Genomic DNA, 14433 nt, shown 5'->3' with positions numbered 1-14433 from the left:
TGTTGTGGATTTTTCTTGTAATTGTCATCGTGTTACTTATGTTCTCATGCCTTGTCCACTGTTTTAAAAGAACCATAGGGAACGCCTTTTTTCTAAATACAGAAAGTGGAGTTGTAGCAGGCACAAGGCCTGCAAGGCCCTGGAGATCAGAAGCCTGAGCTAGGAAATACCAAAGTCAGCATGACTAAGGTTTTTAGAAGCCCCTCTCTTCCGCCTTTCGGACCCTGTTATCTCTCTGTATATCCATAGGTCACTTTTCCCCTGACCCTTACTATTGGACAGTTTTCAATCCCCCTGTAAGGTATAAAAACCCCTAGCTCTGCCCGGTTCGGCAGAGGAGAGCTGTCAATGGACCCTTCGCGGAGACCCGAATAAAAGAACCCTGCGGAACCCACACAGCGCTTCTCTCTCTCTCTCTGCGTCTGCTGCGGCGATACCCAGGGTGACGGCCCCAGGCGAGCTAAAAGAGCTGAAATCACTAAAGAGCTGACTGCAAATCACTATAGCTGCCTGGGCTGCCTGAACCCCCCGCTGGGCGATCCTGGACCCTCGTTGAGCTATCCTGGACAACCGGCCTCCCCGCTGGGCTTCTGCCCCTGGGGGCCATAGCCACTGATGGTGGACTGGTGGGGTGTCATGCATCACTGACTCTGGAATCTGAGCAGCAGCCTTTGCTTTGAATCAGTTTCTAAATTGTTTCACTTTTGGGCCTCAGGGACCCTTTCTCACCCACGCTGTGCTATTAACAGTGTCTGCTGGGACTGGAGGAGGTTTCAACCAACACACGTTCACATAATGGCAACAGAGCTGAGGAGGCACAAAATAACAAGCCCAGTGGCTTCAGCTCCTTCCCTGGCATTCTCTCCTGTCCTTCTGCCTCTGCTGCATCACTGCTCTGGTGGCCAAACCCTGCAGCTGAGGTGCCTTTGAGGTGCCCAGTGCCCTCTCCAGAGGTAAACCTGCATCTCCTCTGGGCTCTGCCCCTGCAGAAACTACAGCTTCTTTGAAACAGTCCAGAGAAACCTGTTCCCTCTGTGCCCACCACAGCATTGCCTTTCTGAGACTGACAAAATCCAGCTCCTCTAGTGCATCTTCCTCAGAGCTGGGACCTTTTAGCAGCTGATGACTGCAAGAGCTAACACGCACACCTGGGGCTCCACTGTCTTCCCAACTCAGGTCACAGGCTCTTTGCACTGCTTCCTTTTGGCCTCAGGGACATTTTACCAGACTCACAGTTCGGGAAGTTTGACCCTGAGCTGGCCGAAGTTACATGACCAGAGAACTGGGACAGGCACTCAGTGGTCTCTGCCACCAGCAGGATTGTAAGTGATCCTGGAAACACATCAAAAACAAGTGTTGGCTAGGTGAGATCCCCAGATCCTTAATATGTGTAAGACACAAATCCTGGCAGGATTTTCCAGTGACCCTTTGTAAGATCTCTTGCTGAGCACACCTCTGCACTTGTGTTTGCAGAGGGAACACCTCTGGGGCAAAGTGGGGAAATGCAGTATTTGCAGTGCAGAGTTACTGTAACCTGTGGTGTGGTGAGCAGGCAAAGGGGGAGATGACCTTTTGATTTTGTTTATCTTCCAGCTGCCTGCAGTACTTTTCATTTCCATCTTACAGTCTGCTCACTTCTGTCTGGAAAGAAACTGAAAGCATATAATTGAAGAGCTGGTTGCTAGCAAGGTGAAGTCTTTACGCCTGTCACCTCAGAAGAAAAAGCTCATCTTAAAAAACTAAATCTGAAATGGTCTAGGACAAACGACATTCTCAAAAACCCCTATATATTGTTATAGAATTTTTTTTTTTTATGGCAGAGTTAAAAATAATTTAGATGTTGGTCTGACTTGTGGGTGACAGTGAGAATTTGCAGCTGTGGGAATTAAATCCCAGAGGCCAAAAATGATTCTTGCAAAAAACCTCCTCTGAAGCAAGAATGTATATAAGGAGGCCAGAAAGAGGCCAGAATAAGGCTGAGATGAAAACCAGATTTCATGTCTGATGACATCTTCAGGCTTCTGTCTTTTCCAGGAGAGAAAAGACCAATGAGTGCAATAGCAACTGGTAGCTCTCTCCTGGCCATTTTAAAGTATTGCTGAGCTCTGAAGCTCTTAAATGAGATTTATTACATCTACCAGAGTAATGTACAGTGGATCCTCCGCTGAGGATTTCCATGTCTGTGGAATATTTCTTCAGTTACACAGTTATCAAATTGTTAGAGAAAAAATGCTACCCAGTCAAAAGCAAGCATAAACTAGCTTAGCTATTTTAGAGAGAATTATTTGAAAACATATAATTTATCTGTTAGGGACTATTTTGTTTTGGGTGATTTAGCATGCCCAGCATGCTTCCTGATTCAGCAGCAAGATCAGTATCAAGAACTCCTTTTGGAAAATAGATCAGGTGAAAGCAGCAGTCTTCATTTTTAAGCAGAAATGGCAAATATGGTACAGGTCAATATGACCAAGTACTGGACACTCCTCTAAAAATAAAGAATTTTGCTAAGGTTTCATCTCGTCAGAGCTTAGGATACATTGAAATAATAATGTTGTTGCTTCAAGACTTGCCAAATAATTTTCAGACAAATGCTGAAATCCTCAAGGGCTCTGTTAAACTCTCATAATTTCCAACACTGGAACTGCATCTTGCAGAGGTGAAATTGCCTTCAATCTGATGAGCATCTGGCTTCCTTTGATCTAAAAATAGCCTGTGTGAGCCCCAGGCAGCCATCACCATGCTGCCTCATCTCCTGAGGCAGACGGATGCTGAAGGGAAAGAGACACAGCAGTGCTGGGGGAGAGGGACCCCTCTTCCCACCTGGCAGGCAGAGAACAGCACCCTGCAGCCCAGCCCTCCTGCCCTGCCCAGGGAATGCCAGCAGCAGCCTGGGGTCACACCAGTGGCTGTGTCAGAAGGAGTTCTGTGTGGCACTGCAGGATGCCAGCTCTGTGCCATGAGCAGTCACTTACCAAAGAGCCCTTGGGTCAGAACACAAAGGTGGAGGCTTCTGAAATGGTTTTCTGATGTGAAGAGATGGGGCTGAGGGTGAGCTTTCTCCTGCTTTCTCCCTGAGCATCCCGCTGGGAATGCCCCAGCCAGGCTGTGCACCCACAGCACCAGGTCCCACAGATGTGACTCTGTCCTCTCCTGGGCCATGGGGAATAGGAACAAGCAGGAGATATGACAGGACATGAGAAATGCTTCTCATGGATGCCTGGAGCCAGAGCAACGGCTCCCACTGCATCTCAGCCCCATGCCATTGGAACCTTGCATGTTCCAAGTAATGTACATAATGATCTCTGGGTGAGATGCTTCTGGCAAGGCTGGATTTAACGATTTAACCCTCTGCTGAAATGTTGCACCATTGCCTACTCTTTGCCAGCCAGAAAATACCAGAGAACTTGCTTAATTATTTCTTTGGTTATTTTATATTTTGTGACAGAACTGTCTCAAACCAGGTCACAAATCTGTGACTTCACAGCAGCTGGATCACAAGTCCTGTATTTTTTTTCCTGTAGGTAAAATACCTGTATTGATTTCCAGTATATTCTTTGTTCTGGCAAGGCGATTTCCATGGTCATTGAGTTGTCCACTGGATGGTGCTTTTTCTAACATCTCTGAATTTGTTCTCATATCCCTATTTAAATTGTTGATGAGGATGTAATTTACATTAAAGCAATTTGCAGAGGACACCAGCCTGGTCATGAGTCAGCATGTGGGTGCCAAGACATTTATTTCTGATGCTGTCCTGCTGTGTGAGATTGGTGCTTGGGGCTGTATTTTCTAACATCTATGAATGTTTTCCTTGACACCTTCAGTAAGTGGACAAGAACACTGCTTTGACTTAGGGAGACAAAATCTGTACAAACTAATTTTCCTCCAGCATTTCTGCAAAACAATCCTTCCTCCTCATGTCAGCTTTATTCAAAGCTCTGGTAAGAGAGAACTTCGCTATTGTTTCTTAGATTGCAGCTGCTAATGCCAAAACAAAATATTTTAAATAGATACATATATAAAAAAATGTGCTGTACTTGCTAATTTGGTGCACGGGTGATATGGCAGTAGCCCATTTTTGGGTGTGTGCCCTTGGCTGAATGGCACAATACCTGTTCTCTTTCCTCTATTTCATCCCTGTGAAGCTCTTACAAGTTTTTTCTTCAACCTTCTGGTAAATTAAGATGCCATTAATATTTTTTTGTCTAGTCAGCTGTGTCCCTTTTACTTCTGCCAGTAATCCTGACAAGGCACACTTACAAGCAGGTAAATTTGCTCCATGTATTTCTGCTCTGCATTTCATCCCTGACAGATGCTTGACAGTTGCCTGTGTATGGAGTTTGGTCTCCTCTCTGCTTGGTTGAATGTGAGGCTTGTACCTTGTCTCAGGCACCATGTCTCACATAAAAACAGCTGCTTTCAGAACCAGGAGATTCACCTGCTGAGAGGTTTAGGTCAGTGCTCATAATTGTGGTGTGCTAAGTGCTCATTTTCAACAATTCTTTTTCAATAACAACAATGGGTTGTTTAAGATAAAACAAGATGCTGTTTTTCCAAGATGCTTGAAACAGATAAGCAGATATGCACATATATATATATATGTGTATATATGTATATATATATATATATATATATATTTGAGGCCTCCATGTTTATTAAGCACATTTATTGCTGTTGATGTTATTGAATCACCTTTACTGTTAAGATTTGTCTTTTAAAAAGAACAATCACATCTTCAAGCATTAACTAAATGTGGAATATTTTGTCCCAAACAGTGATCATCACAAATTAAGTTTAAGTAGAACCAGAGCTCTACAGCAGAAAATGTTCCACACCATCAATATATAATGCCATATACTACCTTCTTTTGGCTTAGGACTCTAATAGTGCAGAAAAGGCTGGGACCAGTGGCATTCCTGTGCCTGACTGTCCTGGCAGAGCCAAACTGGTGTCTTGTCACTGAGTCACCTGCTCTGCAGCAGCTGTGAGGCAGTAACAGGTTTACAGGACCTGTTTGCACTTGGAATTAGAAAGCCACAACCTGCTCTCTCTTGTTTGAGCAGCCACAGCAAGAGCAGGATCCTGCATGATCCACCAGCAGGCAAATCCTACTGAGCAGTGAGTCTATGGACTGGCTTCTCGTGAATATTATTTAACTAATTTATTGTGTTTGCATGGAAATCTAAGCCTTGGCGGAAGAGATGTGAGACCCCTCATCACTTCTGTTTGACTTGTTGCAGTGGCAAAGAGCTGCAGCAGTTATCTTCAGGCTGAGATGATTGACTGGAAGTGATTTTTCACCAGGTGAAATTCGCAATAATTACATGGTGCTTTATTTGCTTGGGAGGAAATAATCAGCACAACCTTCAAAAGGATCTACAGAAAGCAGCTCTTGCAAAAACAATTATTTGAACCTCCTACTACGACAGCTCCTGGTACAGCTAGGAAATGGGGGGAGTGTCCTGCCTGTATGGGAGCTGCTGATGGCTGCCAAAAAGACAAGCAGAGCCAGGAGGCAGAAGTGGTAAACTCAAGGGAAATCAGATTTCCTTCTGAAATCCTGTGTCTTCTCAGCATCTGCTTCTCCCTGCCAGGCTGCAGGTGGTGGAAAAAATCAAAGTGAGTGGCTGGGGAATCAGGTTTATTGCACAGGCTTGAGCAAGGCTGGAGATCTGACCCCCTGCTCCATCCTATTGAAGAATTTTTTTTTGTTACTCACTTATTCCAGATTTTACAGCGTCATGTGAGAGACAAGTAATTTCCTTACATGCTTTCTGCCCTGAGGACAGGACTTTCTCCATGCTCCCTCATCCCGTGGCTGTGAAAAACAACCCAATTTTACCATGGTGAAACTGGACAGCTTTCTGGAGCAGGATCCTGCGGGGTCAGCATTCCCTGTCATATGTGGGGCACAGCCTGGTCCCTTGGGTGCACCTCTCTGCTCCAGCCTGCAGTAAATGCTGGACCCAGGGTGTGATTCCACTCTTCTTCCAAGCCAGTGCCAGCCCAGGTCTCACTTTTCTGAACTCATCCCTCTTTTAAATAAGGTAATGCCATACAAAAATAGCAGCCTATGGCTAATTGGTTTATTGAAACTCCCAAAAGAAACAGTTAGCAACAAAGTTACACAGTATAAATAACTTTTCTGACATCCCCACATCCACCTTCTTGCTGTCAAACTGAAACCATCCTGGAATATTTAAAATGGGATTTTTTTAAAAAATATGAAAGTATACTGAATTACTTTTAATTAAAAACACAAGCCAGAAAGACCAAACAACAACAAGAATCTGAAGAGACTTTAAATAAACAAATATATTAATAATTATTCTCAAGCCAAGACAAAGTTGGAAAAATTACTCATTTTGGGTAATCCTGAAAAGGAAGCCAGAAATCCTGTCTCCCATTCCAGCCAGTAAAACATGCTGTCCCATCAGAGAAATCCAATTAATTTGTTTGTTTTAAGGGAGCTGGTTAGACATTTGTGTCTGTCGTGTTGGGGATGTGTCGGGGCACCAGGGCCTCGCCACCCCCTCGCTGCCCCAGGGCAGTCCCAGCTCGGTTTCCCAGAAGAGGTGCTGGATTAGCCTGGTTTCTGCTGTGGGGTCCACTCTGGCTAGCCATGGACCCTTGCCCCCACGGCAATTCATAGACAAAGGTAAAAGATTGAGAAGCACTCTCCTCCACGTGGGAAACGTTCTCCTTTATTCCAAGAGATACACCAGGTGGACAAACCCACGGGAGAAAGAGAGCATTCCCTGGCAGCAGGGAGCTTTTATACCCCGGGAATGGGGACACAGGGAGGGGTCCACAGCCAATGGATACCAGTGAGGAGTGGCGAGGGGAGGGGTAACCCAGGAGAGACCACCAGGGGGTACCAGGATAGGTGAGGGAAAGACCATGTGATGGGGAAGGGGATAATAAACCACATGATATAACATAAGCTGTTCAGGGCAATATAATGACTACTCTGTGCAAATTCCCAATCACCCAGTGCATAACAACAACTAATTAAACTTTTTAGTGCATGGTGCCAGGAATCAGCCTGTGCTGGTGCAGTGGGTAACAAGGAACATGGCTTGGCTTGTCAGCTGTTTGAGAGAAAGCAGAGTGCTGCCTTGGGCCTCCCTGGGTTTTGCACATCCTGTGGAAATCCCTGGAGCTGGTGAAGGGCTGTGCAGGGCACTGGGAGCTGCTGCTGGGTCACCGAGCCATGCCAGCACCTCACTGTGCCAAACCCAGGTGTACCATGAAGGCACCAAAGCTAAGGGCAGCTGAGGGGTGGCAGGATAGAGATTTGGATGAGGCACTGTGATATCCACAGCACCCATCCCTGTAGGCACCCTTCCCATCACTAGGGCTGCTGGCTGCAGAGACACAGCCACTTAGGAGAGGGATTTAGCCACATTTCTGGCTTCTTGCAGCACTGGGACAAAGTCTCGCACAGTACTCTGTTTGCTCAGCTCTGGAGAACACTGGCTGTGTTTACTTATAGCTGCCTTGTGCAAAAGCTGGCTGCATTCCAGCAGGAGCCCCCAAGCCCAGCCCAGGATGTGCCCTCTCTGCTCCCTGGAATTCCCCCCTTCTTTGGGACTGCTCCTGCTTTAGGCTCTGCTTCATTGCACAGTTCCTGAGGGCTAGATGAGCTGCTTTCACCTGCCCTGCAGGTAATGCAGAGCCCACGTTGGTGTTCCCTGCTGGCCAGCACCTCTGTCAGTAAGAGTATTGCCCATCATTTTGCAAGGAGCACACCCTTGTAAGGCAATGGATGAGGTCCGTGACAGTGCTTGGACTCAGACGCCCTGCACCTTCTGAACTGGAGCCCAACCATCTGCTGCACAACTGGGGATTGGTCAGAAAACTGCTGGTGACTCAGTGGAGGAAGCAGAGGCATGGGCAGTCTATTTTTAGCTGTCAGTAAATGTACTAAAGTGGCTTACTGCTGAGTTGAAGAAGGGACAGACAATCCCTGCTTGCCCTATTTAGGGAATAAATGTGAAATACTTGCATCCATTTCTAAAGTCTAAATTATAGGTACTGCTGGGGAGAGGTGTGCTTGGGAGGACAAATCCCTCTGTGTGGCTCAGGACAGGCTTTGCTTCACAATGCAGCAGCAATTTAAAAGGCAACCAGCATTTTTGCAAAAAGAAAAGGAGGAACGTGGCACTCATCTGGAAGTGTGCTGCAGCTACCTGACAGTGCTCAAGTCTGCTCAGCCCTTCCTGAAAAGAATGCAAGTAAGTGATGGGCAGCAATGAGCCCAGGGGGAGTATCAAGCTTTTCTTTTACAGAGGGGAGCAGTAAAAAAGAAAATTGTAAACCAAATTTTATATATATGTCTTGACTCAAAGATAATAAACATATATAAAATAATCATAGAATCATAGAATATACTGAGTTGGAAGGGACCCACAGTGGACTATCACAGTGCAACTCCCAGCTCTGCACAACACCCCTCTGGGAGTAACACCATGTATATATATATATTTATAAAATGTTTGTGTTCACTTTGTATCAGAATATGAGAAAATATTTGGGGAAGCTAAAGGTTTGTATATTCACAGCCAACAAACATGTTTGGCTCACCCAGTGAAGAATTGTCTGCAGATACAGCAAACTTCAAAAGTATGGTAAGGTTGCAAGGAAGTTGAGCTATTAGTGGATATAAAAGGACACATAGAGATGTTAGTAAATTTCAATAAATTTTCAAAAATCCCATTTTTGCCTGAAATGTCTTCTGCTACCATAGACAGTAACTCTGACTTTGATTGAAATGGAGAAAAAAGAAGTCACTTTTCTTTGTATGTGGCCTTGTCACAGTTCCTTCTCTGGTCTTTGTTTTCAAGGCTCCCACACATCCTTTCAGATGGGGTCGACATTCAAGGGACGGATGTTGGCAGGGATAAATTTGCCAAGAAAAATGTGCTGGCCAGGGCTGTTGCTGGGATAAGATGCCATGAAAGAGTGACTGGACCAGTGTGGGAAATGAGCCAAATGGTAAGGATGGCAGAAAATAGGTCTCAGCAGGGCACCTGCGTGTGGGTGTCTGGGGCTGGACCAAGACCTTCCTTCAGGATGGGTTTGCCTGGTGGGAGCTGAGGCATAAACTGGGGGACACTCTTGCAATTTGATCTGCAGATTGTTGTTGCCATCGCATCAGTTCTCTGAAAAGAGAGTAAGAAAGTCTATTCCATCTCCATCTGTCAGTGGCAGTGGGAAAGGCTGCTCTGCCACAGGCACTGCTGCTCTTTAGAAGCTTCCAAGTCTCCTCCGCTGAGCTGCTGCCGAGGTTGGTTTCCTCGCGGTGGCTGCGGTCGCAGAGCAGCGTGATGGGCTCATGGCAGTGGGAGGCAAAGCATCTGCACTGAAACAACTTCAGCATGGTAACATGATCTGATACATGGGAAAAAATAGCTGGGGGAGATAGAAAGAAGGAATGACCCCTAAAGGATAAAGGGAAGAGGGTAAACAGCCTCTTGGGTTTTATTCATTATATTCTAAGCATTAGTAGTTACTAATGGAGATCTAGGGGAATCTGTGCAGTGCAGATCAATATTCTAGGGGGAGGGTTAATTAAAAAGATGTATTTTCTCTTGGCAACATTATGTGCTGGAGCTGTAGGGATGGTCTGTTGGCTCTCCAGGACTGTTCACACACAGTCACTTGCAAATCTTGCAGAGAGTGTAGCTTTTCCCAGCAGGTACCTGTGACCTACCCCTGGCAGTGTCCCTGCAGAATTTGAAGTGGGTGTGTAAAGGGCTCTGCCTGCCCCTGACTCAACCATGTCCAAACCCACACTGTGCTCCTGGGACTTGCATTGCTGATATTCATCTTGGCATCTGCCCATTCCTTATCCTCACCTGCCTTCCTCCCATCACCTCTGTGGCTGGAGGAATAGGGCTTGCTTTGGCAGAGGAAGGCACAGGAGCACTTTGAGTTTTCCACATTTTATTATTGGAGTAAATGCTGGTGAGAAATCAAAGACTGAATGTTTAAAAGCATAGGAGGTATTAGAGCCACGTGGGTTTGGTGGTGGAATAACCCAAAAATAATCTCTTTAACTTGCTGGGCCAGGATAAAAGTCACATCTCTAGGAATGCCACATAATAAAAAATCAATTTAAAAGTCAGTATTCTTAAGTTTTCCCTGCAGAGAGCCTGTCTGGATTTGCATTTCCTCACAGCTGGTCTTTATGCACAAGATGTTCTTCATGCAGAGCTGCAGCTTCTGCTTGCTCTGTGCTTCCAAAGCTCCAGCCCAAGGCTGGCAAGGCAAGGCACTGGTGCTAAGGAATCTTGTGCTGCTGTGAAACATGACATTTATAGAGCACCAGTTCCCTCTGTTCAAAATCAGCCTCTGCAATCCTTTACTCTCCGTGTCTGTAGAAGACACCGTGCTGGATGTGAGCAGGGTCACAGTACCCAGTTGCTGCAGCTGTCCCTCAGACATTGCTCCCTTCCCTCCTGGGCATTTGGGTCTGAAAGTGTACAGGGCTGCTCTGCAGCAGACTCCAGCTGCTTATTGTAGGTGGCTACCCAAAACAGGAGCACTTGAATGTTTGCATTTTTTAGAGGATGATTTCAGCCCTCAGCTCTGACCACCTATACTCTTTATTCCTTGCTGGATCTTGAATTAGAAAGGATTCTCTTGTCATTTTGCACTTGAAGAAATTGGGCATTGGTAAGAGCAGCAATTCTGGTCAGCAGTGATGAGGGAAATGGTCTCTCTTCTCCTATTGCTGCAACTCCCCTGGCTCCCCTCCAGTTTCAGTCTGTGCAAAATCAGAGGCAGGACTGTGAAACACCCCAGCACACAGTGGTGAAAACGTCTTCCTCTCTGGGGCTTTGGCAATTTTGAATGGAAACCTTGGGTTATTCCAGTGCTGGACATTGCACAGGCCAGCCTTATCTCTGCTGATATTTCAGTTCCTGTCTTAGACCCAGCAAGACCATCAAACTTCACATTGCCCCAGGATCTGTCCTTAGGGGTATTTTTGACTTTGAATCACCCAGTCTCATAACTTGGCTCTTCTCTTGCACTTGACATAAGTTGTATAATCTGGGTCTCTTGCACTGGGATCTTTCCACTGATGTTTTCCTTTAGCTTTAGTTTTTTGCAGTTTTGTTTATCAAATCCTTCATGAAGCTTCCTGCTACTGCAGACAATAATTATTCTTATGTGTACAGACACTGCACTAGAAAACTTTCCGTTGCCTCTGAATGTACCTGTTTAGTATTAAAATATGGGGTTTGGCTATTTTTGGAAATATCCTTGTAATGGTCTTTGCTGCAGAGAAGTTTTCTGACCACTGATTTTGTGGTCAATGTGTCCTTCACTCAGACCTGTGGCTTGTGGGTTTGTGTTTTACCATTGCCACATCTTCATCTTTAGACATTAATTTCCTTCTATAGCTCTGAAGAGCAACACTTTATTTAATTATTTTTCTTCTGTTACGTGGGAAAACACTTCTTTGTTGATTTGACCACTTGCACTTTGAAACCTTTTGCCTTGTTTTCATTGTTTTGTTATGTCTTGGCTGAGCCAGTGTAGCTCATCAGCTTTAATTGGGGAGAAAGCACAGGGTGTGTTTGCTTTTCCCTGAAAACCATTTTCTTCTTCATAACAAATTTTAAAGGCCTATAAAATGAATTAATAGCCTGCCTGAATGCAGCTGGTGCTGAGGGGAAGCACAGCCTGTCCTGTCACAGAGCAGCAGGGAGTCCACCATCCTGTTTCTCCTTTCTAAAGGCACTGTGTGTGTTTTGGGGCTAGAAATCATACCCTAGGGTAACTCAGCGAGCAGCTGACCCTCTGCATATCAGTGGGATTTCTGCTTGGAAAGAGAGGTGGAGTATCTCCAGGAGTGGGTGCAAGGTGCCTTTCCTCCAGCAGCCCCTTCACAGCTCCCATTGCAGGGCTGGGGGACCAGCAGGACTGTCTGGAGGGGAGCAGGAGCTCCCCTGTGGAGGCTAGTGGTGACACAGTATGATTTCAGTTCTCCTGGGGGCTAAAGGAAGAGAATTTGCCTTTATTTTAGTTTGGCTGTAGCTGAGCCTCTGGCGCTGCCAGTTCAGCCTGCAGTGTGCCCACACAGCCACCAGTTGTATAAAAGCTTCTCAGGAGGGGATGGTGGCTTTGTTCCGTGCCTTCCTCTCTCCTGCACTGCTGCAGCCCTGCTGCTGCTGCACTGAGGGGCAGGATTAAGAGGTGGTGGGGCAGGAGGGAAAAATGCCTTCTGGGGAGGAAGCTGGCATCTGCCTTGTTGCAGACATGGTGCCAATGTTTTGCCCTTTCTGATGAAGACACAAGGATTTCCTTCTGAAGGAGAGCTTAAAATAAGAGTTTGGACTCCTGGTTTAATATAGCAAGGACAAGCACCTTAAGCAGCTGTGTTATTGCCTGTCTGGGCTGAGTTCTCTTTTGTAGCCTCGGTCTGTCCCAAAGGACCACAACTCCTCCTTTCCTGCAGACACAATTTCTTTCCATAAACGTTTACATTCAGATATTACTGTTGCAGTGAGTGGAAAGGCCAGTGACTTTAATGCTTTCCTCTGGAACTGAGATGGGGGAGTGCTCCAGCCCCTGCATACCTCCTTCCACCTTCTCTGTGTGAGAGATGCAGTTTTCCCAGGCAGGTCTACAGTTAATGCCTCCTTAGTGATTTATCCTGACTCCAAATCTTTGTTATTTTCTTGAACGCCTTGCATTCTCAGGGACCTTCAGGACTCTTGCTATGAAGTTGTTCCAAAGTATTAATTTGCTCTGTTAAACATTAAAAACAACAAAGAAAAGGCCGCAGTTGACTGTCTCATTGTGTGACTTGCAGAAATAAAACCAAGCACGGGCTCATCTGGATCTAAAGAGGGGTGTTCCTGGCTGGACAGCCCTGAAGGGTGATGCAATGGGTCTGCAGAGCAGTGCAAGGAAGTGAAGGGCTAAGGATCAAGGCAGGTGTAAGTACAACAGCAGGGGCAGAAAACACCCCCTGCTTGGTTGTCTGCAGCTGCTGGGCCACCTGTGTGATGGCCCAGGTGCCACAGACCTGAATATGGATATGTGCTTCAGGAGACCAGCTGAGAACTCCTGAGCTGTCCTCACAAGCTCCTTAAGGGAGGGCAGATCCACCTGAGTGTGTGATGGCTGGTGCCTTGTCTGCACCTCATCCTGCAAGGTGTTCATCACACCCTTCATCTCTTGCACTGCTGAAGTGTTTATCTGGGCACGAATAACACACCTCTGTGTAATCAGAGAGTAGCACCTGGCCATGCCTATGAGGCTTGAGCAGAAGCCAAGCTGTGTGGGTGGAGGGCTTCCCCAGAGGTCCTGGCAAACGCGGGGCCAGGCGAAGGATTGATTGCAGCTGTGTGTGAGGGGGGTTAAAAATAGCTCTCCAGCTTTCCAGAGGAATGTATTTGTTATGGAGTCACCGAAGGGCTGTAGTAAGAGATCCAGGAGCAGCTTCTGGGAGCAAGCCAAGAGACAGAGCTTCTTCTGGGCACAGTGCTCCCTGGAAAGGCAGGCTTGGGCTGCTGAGCAAGGAACCTGCTCCTGTTTGTTTGCCCTCTGTGCTCAGGGAAACAAGACTCTGTGTATGCCTCATACGATAAATAAACATTGCTGCACCAAGGATATGCGTGACGTATCATCCGTTGTATTGTAGTGGAAACAACCTGGCAAGACCCCACTTATTGGCTAATCCTCAGGCCAGATGGAGGTGAAAATATGTTTCAAATGTTAATTACCTACTTCATTAAGTGTCTGATCTTCTGGTTTTAAACAAATAAGTAAGAAGGCTTGGTTAGTGAATGTATTTATTGGTGCATCCTGGTTCACTGCTCAAACCCAGGAGATCTCAGCCTTAACAGTGAAATTGTTAGCTTGGGTGTAACAGCAGAGCTAGTCACTAACACGTGGGGAGCACAGAGCCAAAAATCTGCAAATGGACAAGGACCACAGCAGGGAACTGAAATAAGGGACACACGTTCTGCCACTTTGCAAGAAAAAGAGATTTCCTTTCAGATACACAGAGGTCTTAATTAACTGCTCATGCTGGTGGTGCATTAGAATGAAAGGGGCTCCCATGAGTGTGGAAACAATGCACAGGTTCAGGTGAGTGTTTTCCCAAATAAGATCCCTAAATCACATCTCCAGCATATGCACTAGGATGGGTGGGAAAGAAGCAGTGACATTCAGGCTGGTCAGGGCAGAAAATGTGTATGGCTTCAATGTAGGGGGTAGAGATCCCTTAAGAAAGAGCAGAATAGAAGCAAAGGTTATGACAAGGGAGAAAAAGGAGATGGAACTGTTGTGCAGGGTGGGGGAGATTGTGGAGGGCAGGCCAGGGGGGATCCCAGTACCACACCGTGGAGCTGCAGGGTTGTGTCATCAGAGTGCCAGGATAAACTCCAGTGAAGTGTGGACTTGATGGCCCAGAGG

Source organism: Passer domesticus, chromosome 1 (genome assembly GCF_036417665.1).
Source record: "Passer domesticus isolate bPasDom1 chromosome 1, bPasDom1.hap1, whole genome shotgun sequence".
Lineage (NCBI taxonomy): Eukaryota > Metazoa > Chordata > Aves > Passeriformes > Passeridae > Passer > Passer domesticus.
The sequence above is the reverse complement of the archived record's forward strand: the minus strand, read 5'-3'. Positions refer to the sequence as shown.